Source organism: Durio zibethinus, chromosome 4, assembly GCF_047325235.1.
Source record: "Durio zibethinus cultivar Kanyao isolate XHJ-2024 chromosome 4, ASM4732523v1, whole genome shotgun sequence".
NCBI classification, from domain to species: Eukaryota; Viridiplantae; Streptophyta; class Magnoliopsida; order Malvales; family Malvaceae; genus Durio; species Durio zibethinus.
This window is the reverse complement of record NC_143165.1, coordinates 20,528,351-20,542,624: the sequence shown is the minus strand read 5'-3', so window position 1 is coordinate 20,542,624 and position 14,274 is coordinate 20,528,351. Positions and strand designations below refer to the sequence as shown.

Sequence of the window (14,274 nt, the reverse complement as noted above, 5' to 3'; positions counted from 1 at the left end):
TTTTTATTTTTATTTTTGACATAAAAAAGTTGTCACGAAACAATTAAAGAAGAAGATTGAGGAAAAAGCAAAAGAAAATGACAATATACAACAAGTAGTGAGATCTCTAAGAACTTGACCATTTGGATCGGTAGCCGGTAGGGGATGGGGGGGTCGTAGGAACCAAGGGGGTGATGGTTGGGACCAAAAATCTAAAATTGCACCCTACTACTATTCACCATTAGTCACGTCACCCTCACTGGTTACGATCCCACAATCCTTCCAGTTTGGCTCTTTTTATTCTCGACTCGTGGCTACTTCGATTACAGCCTGTCTCTCATTGTTTTGAAGATGTATGCCCGCTCCTATTCGGGTTAGTGGTGGGGCCCCTATCCCAGTGGAAACAGTAATGGTTGGTTTTTCAAAATTATCAAATTAAAACACAAGCTCCTGAAAAAAAAAAAGATTCTTTTTTTTTTCTTAAAAAAATATTTAATTAATATTAATAGCTAATATATGAATGCTATGAATGATTTTAGGACTTTTTTTTTTTTTTTGAAAATTGTGGAGTTTAATGTCTTTATTGATATTGTATAGTTTTTTTTTAAGTTACACTCTTAAAGAGTGAAAAAAATTGAATAAATTAAAAATTGATTCGAAATTGTAATATTTGATTCAGTTTGAATTATTTTTTTTAATTTTCAGTTTAAATTAAATTTGAATATTAAGTTATATATTATATTTAGATTAGATTTTGGATTGGAAAACAAAAAAATAGAATTTAGTTATATATTTTTGTTAGTTTTTATAGATTTTTTAAATTTTTATAAAATAAAAATAATTATTTTATATCTAAATTTATTTAAATATATTAAAAATTATATTAAAATAATATATAAAAAATAAAAAAATAAAATTTAAAAATCAATAAACCAAACTGAGCTAATATAATTTAATTATGATGAGATCGTATGAATATTCGATTCATATTTAAATCAAATCTTAAAAATTTATAATTTTATGCATTATTCAAAAATCAAACTGAATCTATTTTAATTTAAACTGTTATCACCCCTATCAATCATAATCAAATATAGTTTTTTTTTTTTAAATTATAATTATAATCAAATATGATATTCATATAATTAATTGAATAATCAATTATTATATCATAATGAAATTATGATTACTGAACAATTAAACTTATACACAACAAAATTCGAACATGAGATTTTAAAATTTTAGGACATCTTTTTTGTCATTAAACCAAAACCTTTATATTGCAAATATATATAACTATTTAAAAATTAAATAATATTAATAATTTTTAACTAACTATTGAATTAAATTTTTAATAAAATGATTTTATTTTTAATATTATATTTTTAATGCTAATTTTATTTGACTATTATGCTACCATAATTGAAAGAATCTGAAAATATGAACAGTTATATAATTTTTTATTACACAAATATTGATATGTAAAATTATAGATAAAATAAAAACATTTTAAAAAATAACTATTATAAAATTTTATAAATAAGATTTTTGATAGATTTAGAATAAAATTTATCTTATAACAATGCACCAGGTAAAATTCTATAATTTTTTTTAAGAAAGATAAATTTCTAATTTACTAATAATTAATAGGGAGTAAAACAGATGTGGGATTTATTTAGTGAACTCCAAGTGGTGTGGCCGCATGTGTTGATTTTGGTGGATTTTCTACTACGAAGGCTGCCAGAGTGCCCCATTCGGCTTGGCCCAATTGCCTAGCTTGTTCCTTTTTTTGCATATCCTAACAAGTCATCCAACCCACATGCATTTTTCAATTTTCATACTTTCAAAAGAAAGTATTGATTATGATTAATTAATTCAAAGCTTGAAGAAAATTGATTTTTTATTTTAAGGTAGGTAATTGATTTTGAAATTCCCACATGATAACATGCATGAAGAAAATTGTCATAGGAGAATTATATGAAAGAATCTTTTTTTTTTTTTTTTAAACATTTAGCTGATAAGCAAATTAAACTAAATAAAGGATTGAATATATGAACATTTGAATTATTATGAATTTTAGTCTCTGACTGAAAGAACTTATATAGCAGGTCCTGTCAGTCACGGCTCAACTCTTTATGTTGTATATGCACTTAATTATGTAAAATTAATTCATTAGTTATTAAATATAGCTGATCAATCTTAACAAATTAAACACCAGCCTTCTTGTGACTAAATTCGGGAGAATTTTGTTTCCTCAATATTTTATTTGAAGAAAGTCAAAAGAAATGAAACTTTTCCTAGCAGTGTATGAGACTAAAAACATGAAAATGGGACGTAAAAGCAACTGAAAATGCATGACATTTTGAGTCACCCCCACCCTATCCTTGGCAGACTTTACTGCTACCTGCTGATGTCTCAATGGGCCCTTTCAGTTGCTGCCAACCAGATAAAAGTTTTTCTTGCTATCAGATTCCTTTTAGTTGATAAAAATGGAAAAATCGAATAATCCCCTCCTCAATCTTTATTCCGTACCAATATGAAGCTCTAGTTGAAAAAGAGAGGCAATTATATTTTTTTGGTTTTTGGTAAAGGGTTGTTCAAGTTCTAGCTCCCAGCTTCTTACATGAAAAGAAAGAATAGTGATAATATGGCAAGTTCAACTAATTCAAAGAGAATATAAAAGCATTTCAAGTATACACAAAAGCATGAAGAAAGATGTTTACACTGAGAATCTTAAACAAAAATGTTATAAGTAACTTTTAGCTTATCTAAAAAAAACTAATTTTTTAATATTCAATTCATTAAATATTTAAATAATAAATGTGTTACATTAGTTAACTTTGGGGTTATAGTTGAAGTTTGAAATCAGAAGTTTCAATTTTGGAGCCAGTTTTAGTATTATTGAATTAACAACTTATTGATCAATATTGACTATATTAAAAACATTTTAATGGATGATTATGAGATTGGGAGAATTTCTTTAAAACATATCAATCAATATTTTATTGAAAATGAAAATTTATGTGTGAGGATTATGCCAATTAAAGGTAAATTAGCAATAATACATGTGATGTTTATACTAGAATTTGAGTGCTGTCACACTGTATCTTTACCTTTGATTATTTGATCAGTGAAAAAAAAAAAGTTCCCAGACCATTTATCATCAATATGTTCCAAACCAAAGTTGTGGAGAGGTTCAATAGTCTAAAATTTATTCTTTTTTTACATTTTTTATTTGAAGTAAGCAACTTTTTCTATTAGTATCATTGTGGGATTATTTTGACAGCTTAATCATGGTTTTATTGGATTCTTTAAATGGTTCAATTATCAATTTGAATATCAGCCCAATTCTTTGTCAAAATACGTGCAACATTATTTGAGAATTATTATGTGACAAAATGTTTCTTACATTAAGCTATAGACTAATCTTGCTTATAATATTACTATTAAATTATTATAATCTTTAATAATTATATTAAATACTATATTATTTTAATATTAACTATATTTATTACTATTATTATTATTTATAATAGTAAGTCATTTTATTAGTTATAATTATAAAAATTATGACATATAATATATTTCATCCAATATTTTAATAAATATAAATTATTTTAACATATAATTATAAATAAACAATCATTTTATAATTGAAATATAATTATAACTAGATTTTTATTACTGATTTAAAAAACAAATTTATTTTTTAAATCTCTTATTAATTTTAAAAATATTAATAAATTACTATTATTTTAGTCCGTATAAGCTTGTATTAGCTAAAACAATTGTTTTATGATAAAACAAAAGTAATAACGATTTGAAATAAATAATTGTTTAAATAGTCATCATTATTTGAGTTAGTTTGAAAAGTTATAATTATATTTTTATTTAGTCAAATAATTATAACTATTTGAATAATTATCTATTTACTTTAATTTGAAGTAAAATGTTTGAATTTTTATCATCAATATGCCGTAATATTGTCATCTTTTGGTTCATATATGAGAACAAGTTGTAAGTGTTGGATAAACAATGCAAATGTTTCAACTTTGACAAACTAATTTTAAAAGCTTGCACAAATTATTTTGTGTAGCCGTCTAGCCGTATTGCCGGAAGTTGGATACTTGGTATTAGTTTAATCACAAATATATATATATATTTATATATATATGCGACTTTGGCACAAAGCAGTCGAATGGAGAGATTTTATGCTTCTTGCATATTTTCATTCTCGAAAGAAAGCTATTGCTCTAATAGTTATAATTTAAAAACCTACTTCTTACTCTATATTGAGCCAACACTAGCTTGGAGGATTTATTTTCTATTGTAGTTGTTTAAAAATGTGAAAGATATATTACATGTGTCAGACTTTATAATTCTTAAAGAGTTAAATTCTTTTTAAATATATTTTGAATTTAATGAAAAATGAGAAAAATAAAAGCTTAATACATTATTTAAGTAAAAGAAAAATTGCTCATTGAATTTGATTTATTCTTTTAATTTTATTCATACGTCAAAGATCCTTAGAAGGGCTATTTTATCTCCTTCATACAAAATTGATTAAGTGGGCAAAGGTCGAACTAGGGCCTTGACATAGAGTCCTAGTGAGTAGCAAGTACTACATCTTAGGCCCATCAAGCTTGATGAGGAAATGTTGGACCATTTGTTTTGTTTTGATTCGAAATATTGGCCCATTTTGAGACCTTTCACTCATGGAAACATCGGCGAGTGAGTCCAACAGAAGGTTAGAAATGGAATCAGATCTTTGGTATGGACTTGTTGGGTGGTGTTGCCAATCCTTGTAAACATAGCATGAAGGCTTAGAACCCAATTGCTGAGGGCTAAGGCAAGGCCCTATCCAACCGTCAGAGTGGGGCTTTCTACCTATGAAGGTTGGAAAGCTATTATTCTTAATAAACAATCTCACCTTATGATAAGTAAAACTACATTAAATATTATTTCTTATTAGTCAAAATTTCCAAATTCAACAAATGAAGCAAAAGATGCAAAATCTCCATCCTATGTTTTTATTTTATTTTCTTTAATTTCAAAAAGAAAAAAATTGATCTTATTTTTGAAAAACAATACATATGTTTTTTACAAGATAAACTTTATTTACATCCCTATTTACATTTCAATCATTTGGGCATTTTTCTTATAACATTTTTGTATTCTTGACTTTTCAAATACTTTTTGTGATGAAGTTTTGTTACCACAAAAATTATATAATTAATGTTTTCTAATAAAATTATAAACCTTTAAATATCAAGAGTATTTTGATAATTTTACAAGATGAATAGTGAGTAATTTTATGATTTTATAAAAATTAAATTAATAGTGTAAACTTTTAATAGGAATGAAACAATTTCATTGAAACTTAATCACAAGAGCTATTCAAAAAAAAAAAAAAAAAGCACGAGTAATGTAAGAAACGTACGAATCACACAAATGCTCATTGACTATTTTAAAACTTTTTAGATATCAAAATTTACTAGCTATTGAATTAGACAACTCACTGTGAAGTACTCTAACATCTTAAATTCATCCCTTTGTCTAATTGAGTCACTTGAAATTTCAATTCAAAATCTTTAACTTACAACTTTTAATTCTAAACATGAATTGTTTTTTGGAAGAAAAAAATATGAATTATTTCATACAATAACAATCCAATCCAATCCTTGACTTGTCCATTTCCTAACCTACCCTATCCCCTAGATCTCCAAAAAGATAGTCCAACGGTTGGTGAATTCTATTATTCTCTCATCCATAACCTATAATCCCATCTTTTCTCTCTCTTTTGAATCCTTTTTTTTTCCATCCCTTTCATTTCTACTCCAAAAATGCTTTTGTCGAAATGTTCTTTTCAACACCTTTTATCCTCTATAAATACGTTTACACTAACCTTAAAACGGCAACTGAAACCATAGGAGCATGAAATGGTAGGTGAAACACGAACAAACTGTTGGGTTTGGTTTCCTCCATGTAGAGATGGCCTAAAATCAAAATTCTTTCTCTAAGGACATTTTAGTCCTTTCATGCTTGGTTATAAGGTTTTAAATTTTTATTTATTATTTATGTGGCTTAAAAAAAAAACAAGAGTGGTGTGGCAACAATAGAGAAAAAAGGGAAAAAATGATTTTGTGTAGTTTTAGTCAAGTAGTTTGATCAAGGTCAATTCGTTGTTTGATTGAGTTAAAATTTTATCAGTGCGTTCATGACTCATTGTTCTTCAGTTTGATTGGTGGAGATCGAATTTTGAGTTTGTTACTTACTGATTTTGTGAGTATTTGTTAGTCCTTAAATTTGTTGAGACTTTTTCAATTTTTTCTTACAAAATTGTTTCTTTATCAAAATTGTTTAATCTTGAGATATTGTGATTATATACCTCTAGTTTTAGCTAGAGAGAACTTTGTATTCTCATTATTTTGATAGTAGAGATTATTTGTTGTTATCCGTGATTTTTTACTCCTCGTTTTGAGAAAGTTTTCCTTGTAAATTACTTGTGTCATTATGTTTGTGGTTTGGAGATTTATTTGTTAGCTCTATTTATTTGATTCCTATTAGATTCACATAAGAAAGGGATAGTTTGATTTTTTATTGCATAAAATATTTGATTTGAATATTATTTCAGGTTATTTTATCCCATCATAATGGTATCAGAGCTTAGGCTATTTAATTTGTATCTTGTGTTAAATAATGGAAACCAATACTACTAGAATGATTAATTTAATGGTTTAAACTATCATGAGTGGAAAGGGAAAATGAAAGACTTACTTTATGTAAAAGGTTATTATTTACCTATGTTTGCCACTGAAAAGCCTAAAAATAAAACAGATATAAAATGAAATTTATTTTATCGATAAGTATATGATTATATTAGACAGTAGGTAGATGATAATTTTTTGTACCTTGTTAATAGAAAGACACATGCACACATTCTTTGTAGCAATCTTAAGGAGTTGTATGTTAAAAAAACTAGAAATAATAAGCTGTTTTTAATTAAGCAGTTGATGAGTTTGAAATATCAGGATGAAACTCCTATGACAGATTACTTGAATGTATATCAATGTATTATTAATTAGTTGGCTAGCATGAATCTTAAATTTAAAGATGAGATACAAAGTTTATGATTTCTTGGTATATTATTGGACTCATGAGAGACATATAGAATAATGTTATCTAACTTAACCCCAAATGATGTTATCACTATTGATTTGGCTAAGAATGGTGTTTTGAATGAAGAGATGAAAGAAAGTCACAGGGTTTCTCTTTATGACCTATGGTCTTGGTCATAAAAAATAGAGGGAATAGTAAAAGAAAAAGTTCAAAGAATAGAGATAGAAGCAAAAGTAAGTTCAATAGATTTACCAATGTTGAGTGTTATTATTGTGGTCTGAAAGAGCATATAAAAAAATATTACTGAAAGTTAAAAAGAGACAACAATAGTAACAAAGATAAAAAAAAAAAGAATAATGATGATAATGATGCTGAAAAGTTACTACTGTCATAAATGATTTTCTTATTTTATATGATAATGATGTTGTTAAACTTTCATGTTGAAGAAAAAAAAAAGATTTCATGTGCAAGTTGAAAAAAAGTATTTATAGGTTAAAGCAAGCATCGAGACAATGGTATAAGAAGTTTAAGTCAGTTATGAGTGAGTAAAGCTAACAAAAAACTATTTTTGACAATTATGTGTTTATGTAGAAATTTTTTGATGATGATTTTATCATATTATTGCTTTATGTTGATGACAAGTTGATTGTTGCTAAGAATGCTTATAAAATTGAACAGTTGAAGAAGTAATTGAGTATATCATTTGCTATAAAAAACTTAGGGCCAGCACAATAAATTTTTGAAATTCAAATTCATTGGGATGAGTAGCCAAGAAATTGCAAATGTCACAGAAGCACTATATTGAAAATGTGCTTGAAAGGTTCAATATTGATCAAGCTAAAATGGTTAGCTCTTCTCTTGATACACATTTAAGATAAGTATTAATCACAGCCCATTTGCAGCTAAGGAGAAGAAAAATATAAAAAAAATTTCACAGGCTTTAGCGATAGAAAATATGATGTATACAATGGTATGTACTTGACTAGACGTAGCACATGTAGTTGGTATTGTTAGTCGTCTTCTGTCAAATCCAGGAAAAGAGCATTGAAATACAGTGAAGTAAATTGTGAGATATCTATGAGGCACTTCTGACTTGAGACTCACTTTTGGGAGTTAAAAACCAGTGCTAGTTGGTTACATTGATTCAGATATGGTAGGAAATGTGGATTCTCAAAAATCCACTTTGAGTTATATGATTACATTCTTAGGTGGGGCTATATCTTGGCAATCAATATTATAGAAATATGTTACATTTTTTACAACAAAAGCAGAGTATGTTGCAACTATTAAAGCATGTAAAAAGTTATTATGGATAAAAAAATTCATATAGGAATTGGGTTTTAAGCAGCAATGCTATGTGATATGTTGTGACAATTAAAGCATAATTCACCTTGGTAAAAATTATACTTTTCATTCAAGATCAAAGTATATTGATGTAAAGTATCATTGGTTAAGAGATGCTTTCAATGACAACTTGTTTGAACTTGAGAAGATTCACACCAATCACAATGGTTCTAATGTAGACAAAGACACGACCAAGGAAACTGTTTGAAGTTTGTTGTTTAATCATCGAAATAGCGAGTCCCTTCATATAGTCAGAAAGAAGAAGATTTGTTGGGCTTGGTTTCCTCCATGTGGAGGTAGCCTAAAACTAAAGTTCATTCACCAAGGATTTTTTAGTCCTTTCATGCTTGGTTATAAGGTTTTAAAACTTTATATATTATTTATGTGGCTAAAAAAGAAACAAGAGAGGTATGACGTTAACAGAGAAAAAAAAAGAGAAAAAAAGGATTTTGTATAGTTACAATTAAGTAGTTTAATCGAGGTTAATCCGTTGTTTAATTGAGTTGAAATTTTATTAGTGTGTTCATCATTGTTCTTTAATCTAAATAGTGGTGATCGGATTTTGAGTTTTTAACCTATTGATTTTATGGGTATTTGTTAATTTTTAAATTTGTTAAGACTTTTTTAATTTTCTCTTGTAAGATTGTTTCTTTACCAAGAATTTTTAATTTTGAGATATTATGATTATATACCTTTAGTTTTAGCGAGAGAAAACTTTGTATACCCATGATTTTAATAGTGAAAATTATTTGTTATTATCCATGATTTTTTACTCCTCGTTTTGAGGAAGTTTTTCATGTAAATTACTTGTATCATTGTGTTTATGGCTTGGAGATTTACTTGTTAATTTTATTTATTTGATCTTTATTAAATTCATGCAAAAGAGAGATAATTTGATTTTTCACTATATAACATATTTAATTTAAATATTATTTGACATTATTTTATCTTACCACAAACTTTCGGGGATAGATGCTAGAAGAAGAGTATTACACATCGCAGGGTGTCCAAAACGGCGAGTCTTACTTCGAGACACCCAATGGGAAACTCTACATGCAGAGTTTCATGCCTTTGGCCACCGTCTACATGACCCACCGCTATGGACCGGACACTGGTTGGTTGTTCCAGAAGATCTGCATGACTTTGCCACATAGGGTTACGCTGTTTTCGCCGCTGATCTTCTCGGACATGGCAGATCAGATGGTCTCCGTTGCTACTTAGGTAGTTTCAAAGACACCAAATTTAACCTTATTTTTATATATATAAAAAATCTCTGTTCTTTTAATTTTCCATATCATTTTTATTTTTTAGTTGTTTTATGGCATTATGACGGATAATATGGCATGTTCTTTTTATTTTCCTGATTTTTCCTATTCTATATAATTTCAAAAAAAAAAAAAAAAAATCAAAGAATACTTTTCGAAAATTTGGTGGTTGGGACAAGGCACAAAAACAGCATGCTTACATTTTTAATTTTTAGTTTTTATTAAATTCATCTATGATTTTTATTAAGATTTAAATTGTGTCAATTTATTTTGTGTGTTACCATTTTCTGATTTAGATTGTCAGCTCTATGTGTATGATAAAACAATTAATACATGTTTTTGATAATGCAAAAAGATTTAAATTGCAATTTCCCCATTTTCGAAGTTGTAATGGGTAGAAAAATTTTCTATCATGGTAGGAATGCAATAGTTAAAGGTTAGGGGGGCGCTATGGCTCCCCTGGCTTCGTCTCTAAGCTCAATTTTTAGGATCAATATTCATTCCCATTTCCCACTCTTTATTTCAAATCTTATAATAGCATGTTTTCTGAAAACAAAGAATGAACTTTTGATTCAAGAATTGTTAACTTGTCATTGGAGTTGCTTGATTGCTATTAAAGTGCCTTAACAAAGCAATAATTCTTGACCCTGTATGTAATGTAGGTGACATGGAGAAAGTCGCTTCCACATCCTTATCATTTTTCAAGCACGTGCGCTACAGGGAGGAATACAAAGACTTACCTGCATTCCTCTTTGGTGAATCCATGGGAGCAGCAGTAACAATGCTGATGTACTTCCCAATCAGAGCCTGGCACTGGGAGTGGCCTGATTTTCTCAGCCCCACTCTTTGCCATGCCTGAGAACATGAAACCTAGTAAGGTCCGGTTGTTCATGTATGGTCTACTCTTTGGACTGGCCAATACATGGCCAACCATGCCTGATAACAAGATGTTTGGCAAGGCAATTAAGGACCCAGAAAAGCTGAAAATCATAGCCTCAAGGCCGCCCAGGGTTGGAACCATGAGAGAGCTTGCTAGGGTGTGCCAATACATGCAGGACAATTTGGTAACGGCACCATTTTTAACAGTGCATGGGACAAGTGATGGAATCACCTGCCCAACATCATCCAAGTTATTGTACGAGAAGGCATCAAGTACGGACAAGAGCTTGAAGCTGTATGATGGGATGTACCATTCTTTGATACAAGGGGAGCCTGATGAGAATGCTAATCTTGTGTTGAAGGATATGAGAGAGTGGATTGATGAAAGGGTTGAGAGGTATGGCTCCAAAAGGTGTTAGTTGATACATGTTTAGTCTTGATAATGGGCGTTTGAGGGATGAAAATATGTTGATTAATTTGGATTTTGAGCAGAAAAAAAAAAAAAAAAACTAAAGCAAAACGTAATAAAGATGATCAGTGGAATTTTAATGTGGTTTGTATGTGGTATGGTAATTATTTAGGGAAGCAAATTTCAATGAAATTTTTATAAAAAAAAAAAAAAAATTTATAAGCAATTACTGTTATCATGAATAGTCCAAAATTTTTATCAAGAGTTATGACTCGCTCTAAACTCAAAAAGCATCACAATTGAGATATACAGCGTTAAAATAGAATATTAGATTCATAGAACATAATTCAACTTGATTAAGTTAAAGGCACATAATTAATTTGTAAAAGTGAATCATGTGATTAATAAGTAATTGGTTTAATTGGTTAAAATTTATTTTTTTGATAAAAAAATTTTGGATTTAAATTCTGTCAATAATCGTTTAGTACGGTTGTTTCGAATATATGATCTGCAGTCACTTATTTTAAATTATCAAGTACGACATATTTTATTTTGATATGACAAATTGAATAACTTATGTTTCTTAATTTTTTTCTTACAAAAAAAAAAGAAGTGAATCCTATTCATTTTTGGCGAAGCCGGTTCGCCACCACAATTTTGAGATCAAGTTCATTACGATTTTATCAATAAAAATGATTTATAAAAGTATTTAAAATATAAAAATATTTAAAGAAATTTTAATATAATTTTAAATAGTATTAAACTCTTTTGGACCTGAATGAACAGATCGTGTCGAGTCTTGAACAAAACTTAATAAAAAAAAAAAAATTGATCCGATCCGTTAACTATTTAACATCCCAACAACTGAACCGTTTACGAAAATATATTGTTGACTCAAGCCATATCCCAGGTACAAACAAACTGAGAGTAGAACGCCGCAAGGAAAGAAGGCCCATGAAAATGTGGCAAAATCTTAACTGCCTTCTGGGCCAAAAAGTACTGGCGAAAGCTACCAGCCCAAAACTCTTTTAACGATGAGAACGGAGATGGCAACAAACAAAAATACCTGTAGTAATAAAACCAACCATACGTGTCCCAACAAAATACCGTTTCTGTCCTGTTTTCACTGGTATTAGGCATCGTGGTCTCAAATCTGGAGGCCATGATATTTTTGGCTTTGCCTTTTAGCCACGTGGATTGAGTAGGATCGCTCTCTTGCATGGGGGAGTCTGTCCAGGGTTTTGGGAATATTATTTTGGAGGGTATATCAGCAGGGTACGTGACACTGCCACCCCCCCCACCACCGGATTTCAGAATGGTTTTTGGATCCTTCGTGTCAACTTGTAACCTCAAATCCTGAATAGTAGAACCACTTCAAAGAAGGGTTTGACTGATTTTGTCGTCGTTTTGATTTAGTATTACTCTTCTTTAATCATCCATTGATTACCGTTTGGTCAACTTTGTTTAGCTTAACGGATTCTGTGCAAGCTGTTTGGGGACCCTTGAGGCAATTGTTGGCAGCTTTGGTAATAAAAACTTACTATAAAATTGACCTGTTATATGTTGACAATGGTTACATGGTATATGGAGTGAACTGTATTAAAAATATTAATAATGATGTATGGAATGAACTATTTTAGTAACTGCAATATGCAATTAAAAGATTTTTACTTAAATAAATTTATCTCAATTAATTTATATAATTATTTTTATAATATAATATTCAGTAAATTTGAAATTTAAATTTTAACAATTTAATTTTTTTCATATCCTTAAATTAAAATTTTTTTTTATAAAAATTACTGATAATTTATGCATTTTATTAGATTAGTTTTTACCAAATTTTATACCACTATGAAATAAATTAAATTAATGTTATCAATTAGATTGAGTTTGTTCTAGAAATTAATTTATGAGTGAGACTTCTCTTCACTATTAAAAAGCGATGAAAAATTCGCAACTGATTGATGTACATTAAAATTAATTTATAATTGAAATTTTAATGAATATAAATTGAATAAAAATAAAAATTAATTAAAAATATGTGAACAAAATTTGAATCTAAATTTGTTCGAAAATATATAAGTATTAGTTTTTCCTTTTCAAATTGGAGATTGATTTTCCATTTAAGAGGAAATAACTTGAGTTGACTTTTACTAACGTGCAGCTTGACATTTGACAACAACAAATTACAAGAAGGGGCGGGCGTGTCTTTAAGCAACCAATATTACAGCTTTAGGACGACAAAGTCCTTGACTGCAAGAACTGTGAGAGTGGGGGCGTTATTTGGAGTTGCCAACGCCATTGTCCTACCAATCACCGTCCACCTTAACGCGACCATTGACGCTGTTGTAAGTTGATTTGATGAGTTTTCCAGTGAAAAAGATCCTATGCAATTTGCAATTTGTTTCTTCGTCCAAGGTTCATCTTTCTTTCGTTCACGTGTTGCATAGTAATATATATGCAATTAGAAACTTAAAACCTTTACAATAATTAATTGTCACAAGAGTCAACTTCTACTTCCCACGCTATTTAGAGATCTATTCCTCCCAGATTTGAGGTATTTTTGATGACGAAATGATATTAAACAAAATGGACAATAAACTTGTAATCTGTTGTAGCTACTGAATTAAAAACTTCTAAAAGTAAAATTTGACTCATTTCTACCACTTTAAAGTTATAAATAGCTAATGGGTTCAAAACTTTAGCAAAATGAATTAAGATTAATAATTTCAAAAAGTGATCAAGTTCTATCAACCAAGCCTTGGATTGAAACACATTGTTTTGGACCAATATTCTCACATTCAACTTGCAATTTAGTAGTAAACAGGCATAATCCCAATTAGGCAACCAGTCCTGACAAAGTAGTAGCTACAAAACCAATCAAGTCCATCATTAATCCAACAGAAAGAAAAAGAAGTTCCCCAAAGGCCATAGGCTCTCCCTCTAAGCATGCAAGTTGCTACAAAACAAATGGTGCTCACCGTAAAGCTGAAATTCCTTGGGGCCTGGGGACCTAGCAATCGAGATATCCCCCCAAAAAATATCATGGACTGTTGTGGCTGCTTTGGAGCTTTTGAGAGGGACAATGAAGCCATGCCACACTTCAAACATGGCATCAAGGGAACCATACCTGACCAAGTTGTTTGCAGATTTGCATAATATATCCTACACCATATTTAATCTGAACTCCAGGTCAATTGGGTCTAATTTAGTTTTAGGCTCAAAAGATTCAATTTTATATTTTATTTAATTAATTAATTGTTATATTTATATTTA

The 14,274-nt window shown here is 29.0% G+C and overlaps 1 pseudogene; it reads left to right on the top strand.

Moving 5' to 3' along the window:
• The first annotated feature begins 9,402 nt into the window (after nucleotides 1–9,402).
• Nucleotides 9,403–11,005, top strand: LOC149519296 (caffeoylshikimate esterase pseudogene; annotated as a pseudogene).
• Nucleotides 11,006–14,274: the final 3,269 nt, after the last annotated feature.